General features: G+C 40.1%; 1 long non-coding RNA gene across 1 annotated transcript; it reads left to right on the top strand.

Annotated features, from left to right (window-relative positions):
* Positions 1-495: 495 nt before the first annotated feature.
* Positions 496-15,503, top strand: LOC121960739. The gene is made up of 3 exons (XR_006107002.1): positions 496-535; positions 9,000-9,042; positions 15,455-15,503. It is a non-coding gene; the product is annotated as an uncharacterized LOC121960739 (long non-coding RNA).
* Positions 15,504-15,838: the final 335 nt, after the last annotated feature.

The raw sequence follows: 15,838 nt of genomic DNA, 5'->3' as shown, positions 1-15,838 counted from the left end.
GCAGCTGCTGACAATTTAGGGGCTTGCACATCAAGGAACCCCTATGGCAGGATGGCTCCTTGCCATTACAGCCGTTATATCATTTATTTTAACTTAGTGTTTCAGTTAAGAAAATAAGGGACAGAACTTACTTTGTTAACCAGTGTGCCAACTTAAACATTTGATTATTTCCAAGTAAATCAATATAGGAGGTATGCTCTAGTTAATTTTTAAAATGGAATTTATATTGCAAGTTAAGTCTTATACTTGCTTAACCATCCAAATGCAATATGTTCCTAAATGTTTTGTTTTACGTCTGGGATCTTTGCATTTTCACAGTTCTTTTTAAATTAGCTATTGATAACATTGATCATTTTTTAACCATTTGTCTCAGTTCATTGGTAATCACAGTGTCCATATATGTGCCTTCCCGTGTGTGTTACAGTAAAAAGCAGGTGGTATGAGGATAGTGCAGAATAGCACCCACCGGGCTCCTGCTCCAGAACCAACCGCAGAAAAGACGAGGATGAATAGAGGAGAGGTACGTCAGCAGCAGGTACAACAAACTACTCAGTCATGGAAAGATTACATGAACATGTTTTCAGGGCACGGGCCTGAGGAGTGAGATGGTCCCCTGGGCTCACTGGCAAGACTGTAAGAGACTGTCAATTTATGTTGGAAAGTCATTAAATGATTGCAAAGAGTTGTAAAATGACTACAAAGAGAGACACAAAATGACTGCAAAGAGAGAACAGAATGACCACAAGAACAGGGAACAAGAAAATTGACCACAAAACAGAGTCCAACATGTATTGAACACAAAGAAACACAAAAATGACAAAAAGTGACACAAAATGACTATGATGTGACACAAAAAATTACCAAAAAAGTGATAGAGAATGACCACAGAGAGATATAATGACCACCAAGAGACATGATATGACCACAAAGAAAGACAAAGGAAGACAAAGATACACAAAAAAAGGGATAGACACAAATATTTTTTAAAGCATTGCCCCCCCCCCCCCCCCCCCCCCCCCCCCCCCCCCCCCCCCCCCCCCCCCCCCCCCAAATTTGGTGGCCAAAGTACATATCTGATAGCCCAAATGTAAACTTATGTTAAAAAAAATATAGATTAAGACAGTTTAACACAAGTTATCACAGACTCCCTGAACTGTGACACTTAAATAATTTTTTATAAACACCCATGGCATATTCTTCCACAGTCTCTGAGGTCACAGTCTGTCAACACGACAGCGGACATACTCTATTGTTTTCCCCTAAAAATGCTACATTTAGACATTAAGTCTCATTGTCAACGAGAGACCTGATAAAACTTGGTGGTTACGCAGGGATTTTTTTCAGGTGATATTTAGTGGGCACAAAGTAACTTTTTCTGGCCATGGGCCATCAGGCCATAGTTAATGACAAAACCCTGCAAAATGACCACCAAGAGACACAAATGACCACAGAGAGATAGAAAATAACCACAAATAGACATAAAATAATCACTAATGGAGACACGAATGACTTAGAGTGAGGGGAAACATCTGCAAAAAGACCAAATGTCCTGAGGAGACAAAACAACACAAGGAGAGACAAAGGGACTGAAAAGAGACACAAAAACGGACCCCAAAGTGTTACAAATGACTACAAAAGTCATGGTTGCGTCATTTTATAGTCGTTTTGTGTGTTCTTTGAGTGAGTCCTTGCTGTCATGTCAGAGAGGTGGAGGGACCTCGTCATGTCTGTACCCAGAGGCCCATTGTCTCGTAATCCATCAATGTGCACAGTTAAAGACACACACAAGCAAACTACAGTCTAAAAAATGATTCAATTCTCCCTTACAGTTAGATTGAGAAATGGTGACTTGTAAATTGTTAATCACACCCACACACACACAAACACAACCCCCCGCAAATTGTCAACTAAGCAATTTAGCCTCTTCCACGTTTCTATAAGGCTGCACCTGTAGGCAATTCTGCTGCAGAGTTGTTGTGTACTGTTGCCAGCTTATTCGGTAAACAACATAATTACTGCATAATTACAGCATTAACTTGAGCAGCCCATTCAGCAGTCGCTATTGTTTGCCATAAGCAGCCTTGGTTTGCATGTTTTACATCACGTTGGCTCTGTTTCTGAGTGACAATAATTGTTGTGTTTCCCATATTAGCATGTTTGGTATTTTGAATGCATTGTTCATGCGGAGGTCACCCCGTTCTGCGAGGTGGTGCAAGTTCTTGCCTATTTTCACTGTAATTGTGTATGTCTGCTTACTACACCCACATACAGCTACTCAATATTCATGAGTATCAGTACAGGTGGCATATTCACACCACATATCTGTGTGTGTGTGTGTGTGTGTTTGTGCGCGCACGCTAATCAGAGGTGATAAATGAGAACTGACGAGCAGCGCGCAGCAGAGAGCAGGGTTCAAGAACATTGCCAACTGTCAAGAAATGTTGCGTACGTGTACTTTAGACATGAGGCCTCACACACACACACACACACACACACACACACACACACACACACACACACACACACACACACTGAAATATACCTAGCATTTTCTTCATCCACTGTGAACTTGTTGTTTAAGTGCTTTCCTGTAATTCAGAGCAGGAATAGAATCAAAACCATCTCTGGCAAAAAGTTATTTCCTTTTGCTCTGTGCCAAGTTGAGTGGCAATAATAATAGACATAGCATAAAAATGAAAAGTGAGGTCATGTAGATACCAGATGTACAAAAACAACATGCAAACTTGGCTTTTACTTCTCAGGGGTAAAGGTCTGCTTGAGAAAGTGGTAACACTGCAGACAATAAAAAAAACATCTAAGTTATAGCGGACACTGGTCAGGGTGTGACCGCCATTCCAGCCTGGTGAATATGCACTTCCTGATATTGCAGTGTTGCCTCAGAGGAAATGGAGTAATGCTGTATATCTTTGAGAATTAAACTGGGGCTGAAACTTTATGAATTAATCTTCCAATTCATAAATTGCGGAAACAAAAGCCCAATAAAAGTTCCTACAGGGTTTTCCCACACATTTGAGACAGCCTGCCACGATAAAAAAAATCTGCTGCCATGTATTTTCCTTCTGTTTCTGTGGCTGAACAGCTTATTTGGAGCACTATTAGAAAATATGTACCATTCAGTAATTCTTTGCACTACGTTGTCGGTGCGCAGAGCTTACTCTGGGCTCAGATGGAGCAGCAAAACGCCAGATGCAGTAAAAGTGAAACTTAATTATAACTGCACTGTCTGCATTGCCTCACCTCTGCTGCAGTTGCTTCTTTCATCCATCGATCTCATCAGATCAACTGATCAATTATCTATCTACAACTCCACAAACAGCTGCTGAGGTGAAAAAGATCATTAAAGATCTGCCTGCGCTGCGTTCACAAACCAACAAAAACAGAACAGTTTAGAGAGGGGACACAGTGATACAAAGAGCACAGACAGGCAAAAAAACTAAACTAAAAGTTTACCCCCCACCACACATACATTCTAATTATGTGGGAAACACTGTCCACGAGCCCAATATGATGTCTTAAAATGCCTTCTTTTGTCCATACAACAGTTCAAAACCTGAAGATACTCAGTTTAAATTAGAGAACCAACTAAACCTCACATCTCAAAAGCTTGAATCAAGAAATGTTTGGTATTTTTGCTTGAAAGAGTAATAATCAATTATCAAAATAATGAACACTCTAAGTTAAATAAATATTTGATCATTTGTCCAATTTATAATCACCAATGCAGTGCAATTATTCCAAAGAGCGGAAGCTTCACTAATGACTTTTGACCCCCCACTGTTTTTAGGATTATATCATTCCTTTGTTTGCTTGCATTGCAGTCTTACTTAAAGATGATCTGAATGTGTTATGATTCATTGCAGTGGCAGAGGACTCAACTGAATGTCTGCTTTTTAAATTCAGTATAGAATTTTGTGGATTTAAATATCTCTGAGTCTTTTCCCTGACGTGTAAACTGGCTACTTGTCTCACCAGAGACAGAGTTTAATAGTTGAGTATTTATTCTTCCAAATGTTTCCTTTTAGAGCTTGCAGTCAGAGAAGAAGAATCATTACCTGAGCTGCCAAAATAAATTAGACAAACAGTGCATTTTAATCACTGAGGGAAACCATCTCAATCCTTTAGCTTGATAAACTCCTCTTGGCCTCGCTGTGTAAACGCAGGTTTACCTTCCTCCTGCGAAATGTTTATCTTAAACTAAAAAACGACCTGTCAGCCCATCCAAAAAGAGAGGCTGAGTAACTGCACTCCATCAGTAAATGCAGTGGCTGAAACTCTCTCGCTCACACTCTGTCTGTCCCCTCTCCATGTCATGCTGATGGACGTCTAGCAGGTGGCTACTGGGTAAATTTCGCATTAGTCGCAGCCAGTGAAGCGTTGTAGTCAGGGGAACACCTGCCGTACCCAATCTAGCCGAGATGGACAGATGGGGCAAAGAGAGACCGATAGGTGGCCGGAATTATGGCGAGGAGGAGAGGGGAGGATTATAATGGTATGGAAGGCAGGGAATGATATGAAGATATGGAAGAGGAAAAGGTTTTACTCACTGAGAGAGTAATGGGAGAAGGGTGGCTAGATACAGAGGATAAAGGGAGGCATAAGCCAGAGCAAGCTGGTGACCCAGCAGAAGCTCTCTGCCCGCTGACTGTCAGGTAAATGTGTTTTTCAAATGCATCAGGAATAAATCTACAGGGCATTCAGGTGAATTCTTCTTCTGTGTAAAAATATGCTGTTGCAAAGGGAGTTAGAGAAGCAGCTGACATAGAAAAGGAGGTAAACACACAAACATATGGCTGTTTCATCACTTAACATATTGCTTCTTATTCAAGCGAATATGGTTTATGAACTGCTCACACGTCGGCTATTAGCTCTGTGTGTAACAACTAAATGGGAAGGTGATCACGGGCCTCATGTTGGTTGCGCCGTCACCTCTCCTACATATTTTGGTGAGAGGTGGATATGTTTCGGCGCCTCCTAAAAAGAGCAGGCGGTGCTGCATGCACGCTTGACTTAGCTCGATGCACACATGTGCCGAATGTAGGATCTGTTGTTAAATGTGCAGTACGCTGACAGCTCGTGGTGAAAAGTTGAGAGGAGAAAGAGAGCGTGAGAGAGGGTAGGAGGAGGAGTGGATACAGGCAACAGGCATCAGTTTCTATGGCAACCAGCACCTCGCCCACGGCAACAAACTTCCTGCTCTGCTGAAGCAAAGAGAGATGGGTGGGGTAGTGGTGGTGGTGGTGGCGGTGAGGTGTGGCTTTAGAAGGAAAGAAGAAAACATCATACCATTAATTCACATTTCACTGTGAGTTATTAGTTAAAATTAGCATTCTGTATCTCCCTCTCCTTTTTTCTCTCTCCTTCTTTCTCCCTCTCCTCTCTTTTCCTCTCCTCTCCTTTCCCCTCCTCTAACTCTTGCTCTCCTGGCACAAAGAGACTCCTCCCAAGGATTCCTTACAGCTCTTTACTGCCCCCTGCAGGCTCATCCATCTCTCCATACCCTCCTCCCAATCACACCAAGCCACAGCAGAGATCTTTGTCACTTTTCACCCTTCTCTGGGTTTCTTTTTCCACTTTACTATACAGATAGAATAGATGGAAAAACAGGTGTCAGTAGCATATCGTTCGTGCTGTCTTTCTACAACATGTGACCACACAGTCTTTATCTATTTAACAGCCAGTTAGGTGAAAAGTCTACACTCTCATCTCACTATCTATCTGACTTTAAACAAGTTTTTTTGTGCACTTTTGAAGGAGTCAGATGCTTGTTAACTGTCTCTCTGACAGGCTTACACGCCTCACTCCTGTCTGTCTGTCTATCTGTCTTGTCATGTCTTATCCGCCTGCCCTCTGTCTCCCCAGCCTTCATGCCCAATCCTAGTAACATCGAGCAAAGTTTGATGCTAACAGGCTTCAAATGCAATCCATTTCTTTTCTTTCATCCTTGTTTTTTTTTTCATACCACCCTCCCTTTGCAGTCTGTTTTCAACATTTCAGGATTTAACTTAAGATTGCACAATGGAGATCGACATTCAATACAATAGAGACATGTGTAGATCCAGCGTGTGGTGAATGCCAGCCCACGCTCTCTCAGTATGTGAATATGAGCTTGCTTTTCACCTTAACACTGCCGTGTAGCACCTCACTGTAGCCAGCTGAAACTGGAATTAAAGCAGCCACTGTATATGTGCGTTGCATGTCTCTGTCGCATGGTGTTCAACATAAATACATATTAAGAACAAGTTGTTATAAAGATATTTCACCTGTGAGGCACACTGTTCAATTAAAATTTCTACATTTCTAAAAGCTGGCCATAACAGCTGAGTGCAAATGAGCAAACTTACAGCCAGAAGGGGTTGTTAAAATAAATTAGTAACTCTGGTAGGGGAGCATGGGGTTGGTTGTCACGCTTCATTTGAATGTGTCGAAACTGTATCCTTAATAAAATATCCTTTGAGTGTGTAATGGAAGCCAAAAGTGTCAAGCAGACACTCCCCTCCTTAATTAATTATTCTGTTCAAAAGATATGGAAGTCAAATACATCTTGTGCACATAAAACAACCATTGTGGGATTAGCAGTCACAGACCTAATGTTATTTTAATAGGGAAACAAATCTTTAAAAATGAATTTTAAAAGATTAATTTCACTGAAAATATTAATCGAAATGCAACAACCTAACACATCTCCTGTACATTTTTTTTTATCCTTATGGATTAATACGTGAAACGACCAACACCAAGAGAATGTGACAGTCATCCCCAACAGGGATTTTTTGATAGCAACAATCATTTTCCAGTTGTGGAAAAAGTTGTGTTCCTCATCTTAGTTCTGAAATTATTATAGTAATCTTCCTTTGAGATCCCTCTCTCCTCCATCCTTCTGTCCTTTGTAAGTTTTTTTTCTGTAGCTGTGAATCTAACATAGTCCTAATATTTTTCTAATGTGCATGTTTCATTTACCATCATGTACATTTTTAATTTATTTACCAGCTGAAATTTTGTTTGAATAGAGTTTGAATCTGATACCTCTAAAAAAAAGTCCTTATGGATCCTTAAAAAGTCATGAAAAACTTCTGAAATTTTATCCAGGAAAATGTGTGGAAACTCTGGACTAAGCTAACAACTACATGTTGTAGCCTAGCTAAGAAAACAACTTATCCAAACTACGCCTCTCCATTTGTACTTTTTAATTGTTAAAAGCTTAAAAGAGAGACACAGAACAGCTGAATATTTACATTTTGTCATGAAAAACAACGTCTTAATGTCAAGTGTCTTACTCCTGTAAGACTGTCAAAGATGTCTCACCTCAATTTGAGAAAAAAAACAATCAGTTCCAACAACTATTGAGTGAGATATAATGAATGTGGCAACTCACACTGCTCTCCCCTATCCCATAATGCTAGCATGCAATTATTCATTTAACTATTGTGTGTATAATAAGTCCTGATACTTCTGCAATGGCACTCTGCCAGATGTGTTTAAGATAAAAAAAAATTGAGCCACATAAATATACATAATACATATGTGTTTTCACAGTTTTTTCTTTGCCTGGCACTTGCTATATGCACAATTTATTCTCCATCTGCTCCCCAGATAACCTTAAAAATTTCAGACTCTACTTTCAAGCCAAATGTTCGCAGAAAACCAGCACGACCACCTCGCAGCTAGCGGAGAATTCATTTGAATGAGGAACAGTTGCGCCGTTATTATGACATATTCTAGTTAATTGACTTGCTAATAGAGAACCTTTTAACCCCACATCATGACAAGTGGCTAGTGAAGAAATAATCAGTGAAATTCAACATATACAAGCATTAATTTAATAGCAAGGTGTAAATGCTCATTAAGATAAGCAGCAGAAGGTTGTTCAGTGCCAAGGTGTTGATTGCAGAGACGGAGGTTAGCCAGATGTGTTGAAAATCCGCAACCGTTAATTGTTCGTGATTAAAAAGTTGTGCATGGATCATAAAATAAATAAGAAAGTAGCAGGTGTTTCAGATGTTTTTTTCCCCGAGTGCTTCAATTCTCACTGCTGATGCTGCAGTTTGAGAAACTTCTTTTCAACATATTTATGCTGTTAATGAGGTAAGCCATAAGTCGGACATGCTGCTATAGCTGATGTCTTTGAGTGGAGTTTTGAAGGTGGCTACCACAACTGTACTCTTATGCCGGGGGGGTGACGACGCCGTAAAATTAGACGGCGCTCGTTTGTCATGTCAAGGTCGATACTTACCTCAGGTTCCGCATTCCTCCTCCTCATCTTTTTCTCTGCCTCCATCCCTTCCCTTTCTCTATGTCTGAGTGAGCGCTTGCCTCCCTCTCTCCTCCATCCCTCTCTCCTTTAACAGTCTATTATTATATAGGCATTTCATTCCCCTGTCCTCCCTGCCCTCTTGCCTCATGCCACTCCTCCCCCTCCCCTATCTGCCCTGACCTGCCTTTACCCCCTTGTCCTCCTGCTTCTTTTTCCTCTCCTTTTCTCCTACTTCCCAAATCCTTTCCTTTATCATCATCCTCCTCTTTAACTCTCCTTTCCTCTCATAGCATCAGCTTTCTCCCACCTCCCTCCCTCTCCCCTCTCATGCTTGCCATCCAGAAGCTGTGAGCCCCAGTGTTTGGCCAGGATGAATGAGAGCTATTTAAGCCGCTGGCAGGTCCATCCGGTGTGTGCGTGTGTGTGTCTGTGTGTGTGTGCTGCCAGAGAGAGTAAGACTGTGGGTGTTATGTGTTTTGACAACTCGGGATGTTCAAATTTTTTGCACAGTGTCACTTTTTGGAGGTTTTGAAGCCGCCAGATTGGTTAACTTTTGTAAACATTGCAATACAATAAGCTGCTCCGCTGGCCTGCACACAATGTGATTAAATTACACCACAGAATAGAGCGCTGGACATACACTCTGCTAACTGAATTGTGCATTGTTTGGAATTTAACAAGTAATTTTCAATTAATCATTCTCTTCTTCTTTTTTTCTCTGTTTTAGTCCACCAAAGCCCCCTACGATTGTGTCTGGAGTGGTGACAAAGGTAAGACACACACACACACACACACATTCTCTGATATGCACATAAGCAGACCACCAGTAGTGATGAAATAAGCCTGATAAGGTGGTTTATAACTGGGACATGAGCTCTAGAGGGAGAGATGGAGGTTAGTGCTGATATAGAACAAGAGAGAAAAGGGAATAATAAGGGAGAAGAGAAGAAAATGGAGACAACACCAGGGGAAAAAAATGTTATAAAATAAAGAGCATCAGTGATCAAATATATGTAAAGATTGTACTGTGAGTTTGATTTATGGTTTGTTTCTTAATAACAAATAATAAATGTATGAATCAATGTTATCTGTGCCATTAAATTGAATGGATGTTTTGCTTATTTTAAACCTGCTATGTACAAAAACACTGTGGTTAGTATTTTTAAATGAGCTATGTTAAACTTCCCTTCAGCTCAGTGCTCAGATCATTCGGTGGGCTTTTGCTGGCTCTAGGGCCATTGCACGAACATAAAGAATGTACTTCCGCATTTTCAGTGTGCCTGCCTCCACGGACACAACGAGAATGAGAGAGAGACTATATCTCTCAAACTCAGACCAAACCTCTGATCAAACAGTTAATTTAGGCAGTGCTGATGGATTATAAACCCAGATTCTGTTTTTGCATTGCCTATTTCTCACCTAAAATGTTCTCAGAGACATATTTTGGCGCACTGTTTGGCTGTTATACGAGAATTTGTGAACGAGAAGTGGTTGCCATACTGTTTCCTGTAGTGTAATGACAAAGGTTGAAAAGCTGAGATCAAATGATAAAACGAAGTAATTCTGTTCAAATATAAACGTAGATTCTGGTACTGTGTTACCCATTTTCACCTATAATATATTCCAGAAACATATTTTAGTGCAGTGTTTAGCTGTATCGAGATTGTCTTTCACCAGCCAGTCAAAATGGCCATGCTTGTTTAAGGTCACTCACCAGTGGGACCATTTATTGGTCTGGTGTGACACAGTACAGTCTGGTAGTTGTAGGTTTTCTACCTCCTGAGTGAAAGTGAATGCCTTTGCCCTTTCTCTGTTATCGCAGATCGTGTCGTTTTGCGTCTTTCTGCTGCATAGACAGCCTAGTGTTATGATAACTCCATCTTTCTAGCACTGAAATACTTCTTAAACCATGAAACACATCAGCAAAAAGTGTCACGATTTCTCATAAACAAGCCTGAAAAAACATGAAAAAAGAGAGAAAGCACTGACACTTCTTTACTTAAAAAGTGTTGTAAAAATATGTAATGTTCACAATCTGAAAATTGCATTTGAATGACTTTTATTTAATTGTTATCCATGTTGCATGTTCCCGTCATTATGTTTAATTTGGTAACACATAATGCAGTATGACCTCTCTGACACGGTCTCAGCAAAGAGTATTGAACATGGTAAGCTCCACAAAGGCCCTTTCATAACAAAAACGTTAGATCACAGTGTGGTACATGGCAGAAGTGTTGCTTTAACTGTGTCGACCTCCTGTATGTGTGTTTGTTTGCGTAAGCTTTCACAGCCTTGACCCGCCACTTTGAAAAGTGGGTTAAAGTCTGTGAAAAGCCGTGTTTGTTTTTGACTGCATGCCTTGGATGTAGTGCTTGTGCATACATATGTGTTTGTGGAAAAAGTGTCCTTGAGTTTCCTGCTGTGTGTGTTTGTGTGTGTGTGTGTGTCAGACCAGGCAGATTGTTTGTGGAAGATTGCAGTGATATCAGCAAGGTGGCAGGCATCCCATTTATCCCCCGATCCTCCTCTAGCCTTCCCATTCGCCCCCTATCACTGCCATCAAACCCAGAGGCTAGCACTGCACAAAGCCTCAGAAAAGCCTTTTAGCAGCTAAGTGAAACACTTCAGCTTGTGTGCACGTGTGTGTGTGTGTGTGTGTGTGTGTGTGTGTGTGTGTGTGTGTTTGTGACCTGCTGGGTCTTTTTTTTTTAAATCTAAAAAATAAGACGTTTCCTAGCTCTTTATTTTCTATCTTTCCTTTCTCCTTTTCAAGCTAGAATGGGATTCTCAGGTGGTTTTGTGTTGTGAAAATTATTCAAGGCACCCATGTTACCAAAGGTGGGCATCTAAAGCTAGACAAGCTGAAGTAGAACCTCCAAGGGGACAAAAAAATAGTTCAGGTAATACATGTGTTTGTTCCTCATGTCGGGAGTTGGGTTTTGTGCTCAGACCACATGTCCTCCTGCTTGCTGGATCAGACCTCCCCAGAAATTCTTATTCTCTACCCCCAAAACTGGCACTGTCAATTAAAGTCATCATAACTCAGCAAAAGAGTCTGTAATACAATGTCAAAATATTAAGAAATGTGTTTATGATGATGAATTATGATTTTTATATTACACACTGACTGTTACAAACATAAAAATCTAAGATGTAATAACTGAAAAGTACATCCTTGCAGTGCAGCATACTGGGTATATGCATAACTGCATATTGGTTTAGACTGTTTTTTTTCTTTCTTTCTTTCTTTTTTTTATAACAAATTCTCAGAAAAAAAAAGTATGGAGAGAAATAGTGCATCATGTGTTTATGAGTGTTGTCATAAAGCATTGTGAAAATGTTACCCAAATCGATAATCTTACTTTTTTTTTTTTTTTTTTTTCCCACTTTCTATAAATATAACATTTATGTTTGCAAAAATGGATTATAGGGAACCTATGTTCATTTTCAGAATCAGACTTGTATTTTGGTTTTCTACTTGAACATGTTTACATGCTTTAATGCTCAAAAAACACTTTATTTTCCTTATACTGTCTGTGCTGGAACACCTGTTTTCAGCTCAATTTTAGCACCTGGCTCTTCAAGCCCCCTCAGAAACAATTCCCAGTCTGCTCTGATTGGTCAGCACGTAGATGGGGAATGACTGTTACCGAGTATAGTGGCACTTTCTATCAACAAGCTTCTAAAACAATATTGTCATAACCTGTCATGTTCTAGCAGGAATGTTATCCAAATTTGGGGAGAAATTAACACCTTTGCCAACTGAGATTACATGTTTCCCTGACGTTAGCTTGTAGCTACATGTAGCAATGCAATTCAAGGTAATGTAAGCATGTGCAGTAGCGTGCCTGGAGCAGATGACCATAAAAAAATCTAGCATGAGCTGATGTCAGCTGTCTCAAAAGTTCCAAAAAAAAAAAAAAAAACAATTTTATCAAGCACTTTGTCTTTTTGAGCCACATTTAAACAAGAGAGTTAAAAAAAAAAAAAAAAACTTTATAAGGGTTCTCAATTTATCATCTTTCTTTTAAAACATTGAAAAGTATTTTGATAAAAGTTTGGTTTTGAAAATAAAAGTCCCAAATATAATCTACGAGTGAGTATTTTAGCTGTGTACTAAAATGGTGAAAATGGGGAAAAGAAACAGAAGGTTGGGATGTGCCTTGCCAATCACTACAGCTTCAATAATACAGTTAATTTGTTGCATTCCCTCCCATACCTCTTCCCTCAGTAGGACAGAGATAGAGGCGAGAGAAGCTTTGAGCATTGGAAGAGAGAAGAAGGGCAATTGGAGGTCAAATCCATCCACATCCCATACAGTTAGCTGAGGAATTGGCTTTAAATGAAAGAAACGCATGCATGCACACACGTGCATGCGCGTGCACACACACACACACACACACACACACACACACACACACACACACACAGCAAATGTTTTGTGTCTACCTACACACATACTGTAGAGTTAGTGCACTGCCTCGCTTACAGTACAAAACCAAAGCACACATACAGAGAGGATTAGGGTCAAGCATGGATGGGGTGGGCGAATAAAGTTCAGAAAGAGGTTCAGACAGTGTGTGTGTGTGTGTGTGTGTGTGTGTGTGTGTGTGTGTGTGTGTGTGTGTGTGTGTGTGTGTGTGTGTTCAGAGTGTGTTGTGTTTTCAAGCGTTGATTGGTTATATAAATTTATCCATGTGGACATCCTACGAAATCAGAATATTAGGGAACCATATGTTTGGTTATTACATTTATGATGGAGTAGTAACATCCACATATGGCAACAACTGGACAGCATCAGCAAAAGACCAACATATTTAAATACTATAAATTTTGTATTTAAGATGGAAAAAAAATCAAAGTGTTGTGAAATAGCTATATTTCCCATCGATCTGTTTGAAATAATGTGATGGGTGATGGAATGCTCTCTAATGAAACACAGGTGAGTTAAGACGAGGAACAAAAAGACAGTCTGACACAAACCAGTGAAAAACAGGTGTGAGAGGAGAGAGAGACAGAATCACTGAGGAAGAAAGAAAAGCTGCTGGCAGGTAAAGATAAAAAAAAGAAGTAACAAGGGAAGGATCAAGTCATGCTTGTAGAAAGTCTGATTAAAATTCTGCATTCCCCTGTGAATGATCAAATTCCTGCTTGATCCGATTTAGAAGCGAGCGGCTGTTTATGGGCATTTTTCTTGGAATAAGAGATTGAGGTTGGAAAGCGTATGAGCATGGGACAGATGAGTGTGCCATACTCTACCCTTCACTTTGGGGATTTCACCATTGTTATTATGATTAACGAGGGAAAGGATTTAAAAATAGAGCATAAAGTGTGCATACTTTGCCCCAGCATAAAAACACACAAAATATTATAATACATGAATGTTTTCATGCCATAATTTACAAATATCTGTTGCGTTTACCAGAGGTGTGGACTACTGTCACATGACTTGGACTTGAGTCAGACTCGAGTCAAAATTTGACTTAGACTTACAACAACCCATTATTTGTGACTACACTCAGACTGGAGACCTTTTGAGTTGAAAATACTTGATACCTTTCCCCAAGCACAAGTATCTTATTAAAAATGGTGTGCTAGGAATAAATACATTTCCTCTCATTTTCTGATCTTAAAATATGGTATTCATAACTTGTTTTCAATGTGACAAGCCTTCACTTGTGATGCGGTATTGTGTGTATCTTTGTTTTGTGTGTTTTGTGTGTGATTTGCTTTTTTGTGTAGTTTTGCTTTGCACTGTCATATCATGTGCTATTATGTGTTGTTTTTTTAAATTTTTTCCCCTTTTATTCTTGAACAATTTTATATTGTGTTATTGTGCTCTGTCTTTGCTCCGACCTGCCAGGGGACTGCAAATGCAAATTAGCTCTAAGCTATAATCTGGTATGATGCATCAAATGGTACTACTTATGTTTTGAACTTCACGTAGTCCCTCATGAATAAAATAAATAAATAAACCTACAAACATTAACGCTATTCACTCACATCAACTTGACATTAAATCCCCATATCAGCTCTGTTTGAGCCAATCTGACAATATCCATTCAAGTTGCAGGAGAGAACCATGGAGATCTGTTGTTATGTTGGGTATGTTGTGTGTCAGAAAAAAAAACCAATACTAAAGACATTTTTGTTGGCATACGGAAAATATGCAGTGGTCAACAAAAAACAAATTGCAATATGCAAAACTTGCAGGTTGAAAATTACAGATGGAGACACAACAACTTCCAACTTCTTTAGAGAGAAAAAAGACTTCAGTTGTGTGTGTGTGTGTGTGTGTGTGTGTGTGTGTGTGTGTGTGTGTGTGTGTGAGCGTGCGCCCATGCTATAGGCTCCTCAGACTACCCCAAGCCCCCCGTGTCTCTATAATAACTTCACGAAATCAAACACACAACTTCTTACTCCCAGGTGATGCATAGTTGCCAGTGGCATCAAAAACAAAACAAAACAAAAAAAATCAATGATGGCCATGTGAAAACACTTCAGCTTGTGTGTGTGTGTAAGAAAAACAAACACACAAATCGTGTAAAACAATAACTTGGTCCTACCTCTGGTGTTTAGTGTTAAGCTTCACTATATCCTTTGCATTGATGTTTTTGATTTCTGTAAAAATCCACATCCCTACCTCACAGTATAGTTCTTGCAACTAGTTCAATATCTAACTTCATTTGGATGGATAATCGCTGTACCGTATGTTGCAGTGGTAGCAGACTTGACGGGCAATGCCATCTGAAGGTTTAGCCTCAATCATAATTTTCCCAGATGGCAAATATGTGACGAAAGTGATTTAAGACAAATGTTTTCCCCCATGGTTTGAGCACTACTATCAAGATGGTTCATGCTTCATGTACCTGCGGGAACACCAGCTGTTCTGTCTGTACACTTCTTGTGACAGTACAACTCCAAAATGACATGGTTTTGTATGACATAAAAGCATTGCATATTGGCCATCAAGAATTCCTTCCATTTTATCTCTACAAGGCATGCTGAAGTTGCATATGTCTGAAAAGGCGAGATAGTTTTGGCATCAAGTTTCATCGTGTTTAGCAGCAGGACTATGCATGAGCTCATTTTGCTTTGGCTGAAAGCTTGAGTGTCTGGCGCGAGTGAATGCGAGCCATCATTTTGCCCTTGGAGATTATTGACTGACTGTGTTCTGTCCAGGGTGATAAGGACTTCACCCCTGCAGCCGCCCAGGTGGCTCATCAGAAGCCCCAGCCCTGTGTCACCAAGATGCCCCCCCACCAGCACATCAACCAGTACATCCAACAGCCCCGCAAGTGAACTAGACAGCAAACTACAAACGGCTAACTCCATCAGCCGGCCTTCTCAATGGAACACATAAGATGAAGTTATTTCCCCAGCAGGCACAGATCTCTAAATAATCAGAGTAGTTTTTGTTAGCCTGTTGCTTTACACCCATGAGGAATTTATCAGCAACAGACACCCAATATCAATGCAGCCATTGTAGAACTCCCACTCTTTACACCCCTGCTGCATCGATGCGGCACTATAAGTTCTCATCTCCGTGTGAGGGTTTGTTTTGAC

This window comes from Plectropomus leopardus, chromosome 21, assembly GCF_008729295.1.
Source record: "Plectropomus leopardus isolate mb chromosome 21, YSFRI_Pleo_2.0, whole genome shotgun sequence".
Classification (NCBI taxonomy): Eukaryota; Metazoa; Chordata; class Actinopteri; order Perciformes; family Serranidae; genus Plectropomus; species Plectropomus leopardus.
This window is presented reverse-complemented; position numbering and strand designations above follow the sequence as displayed.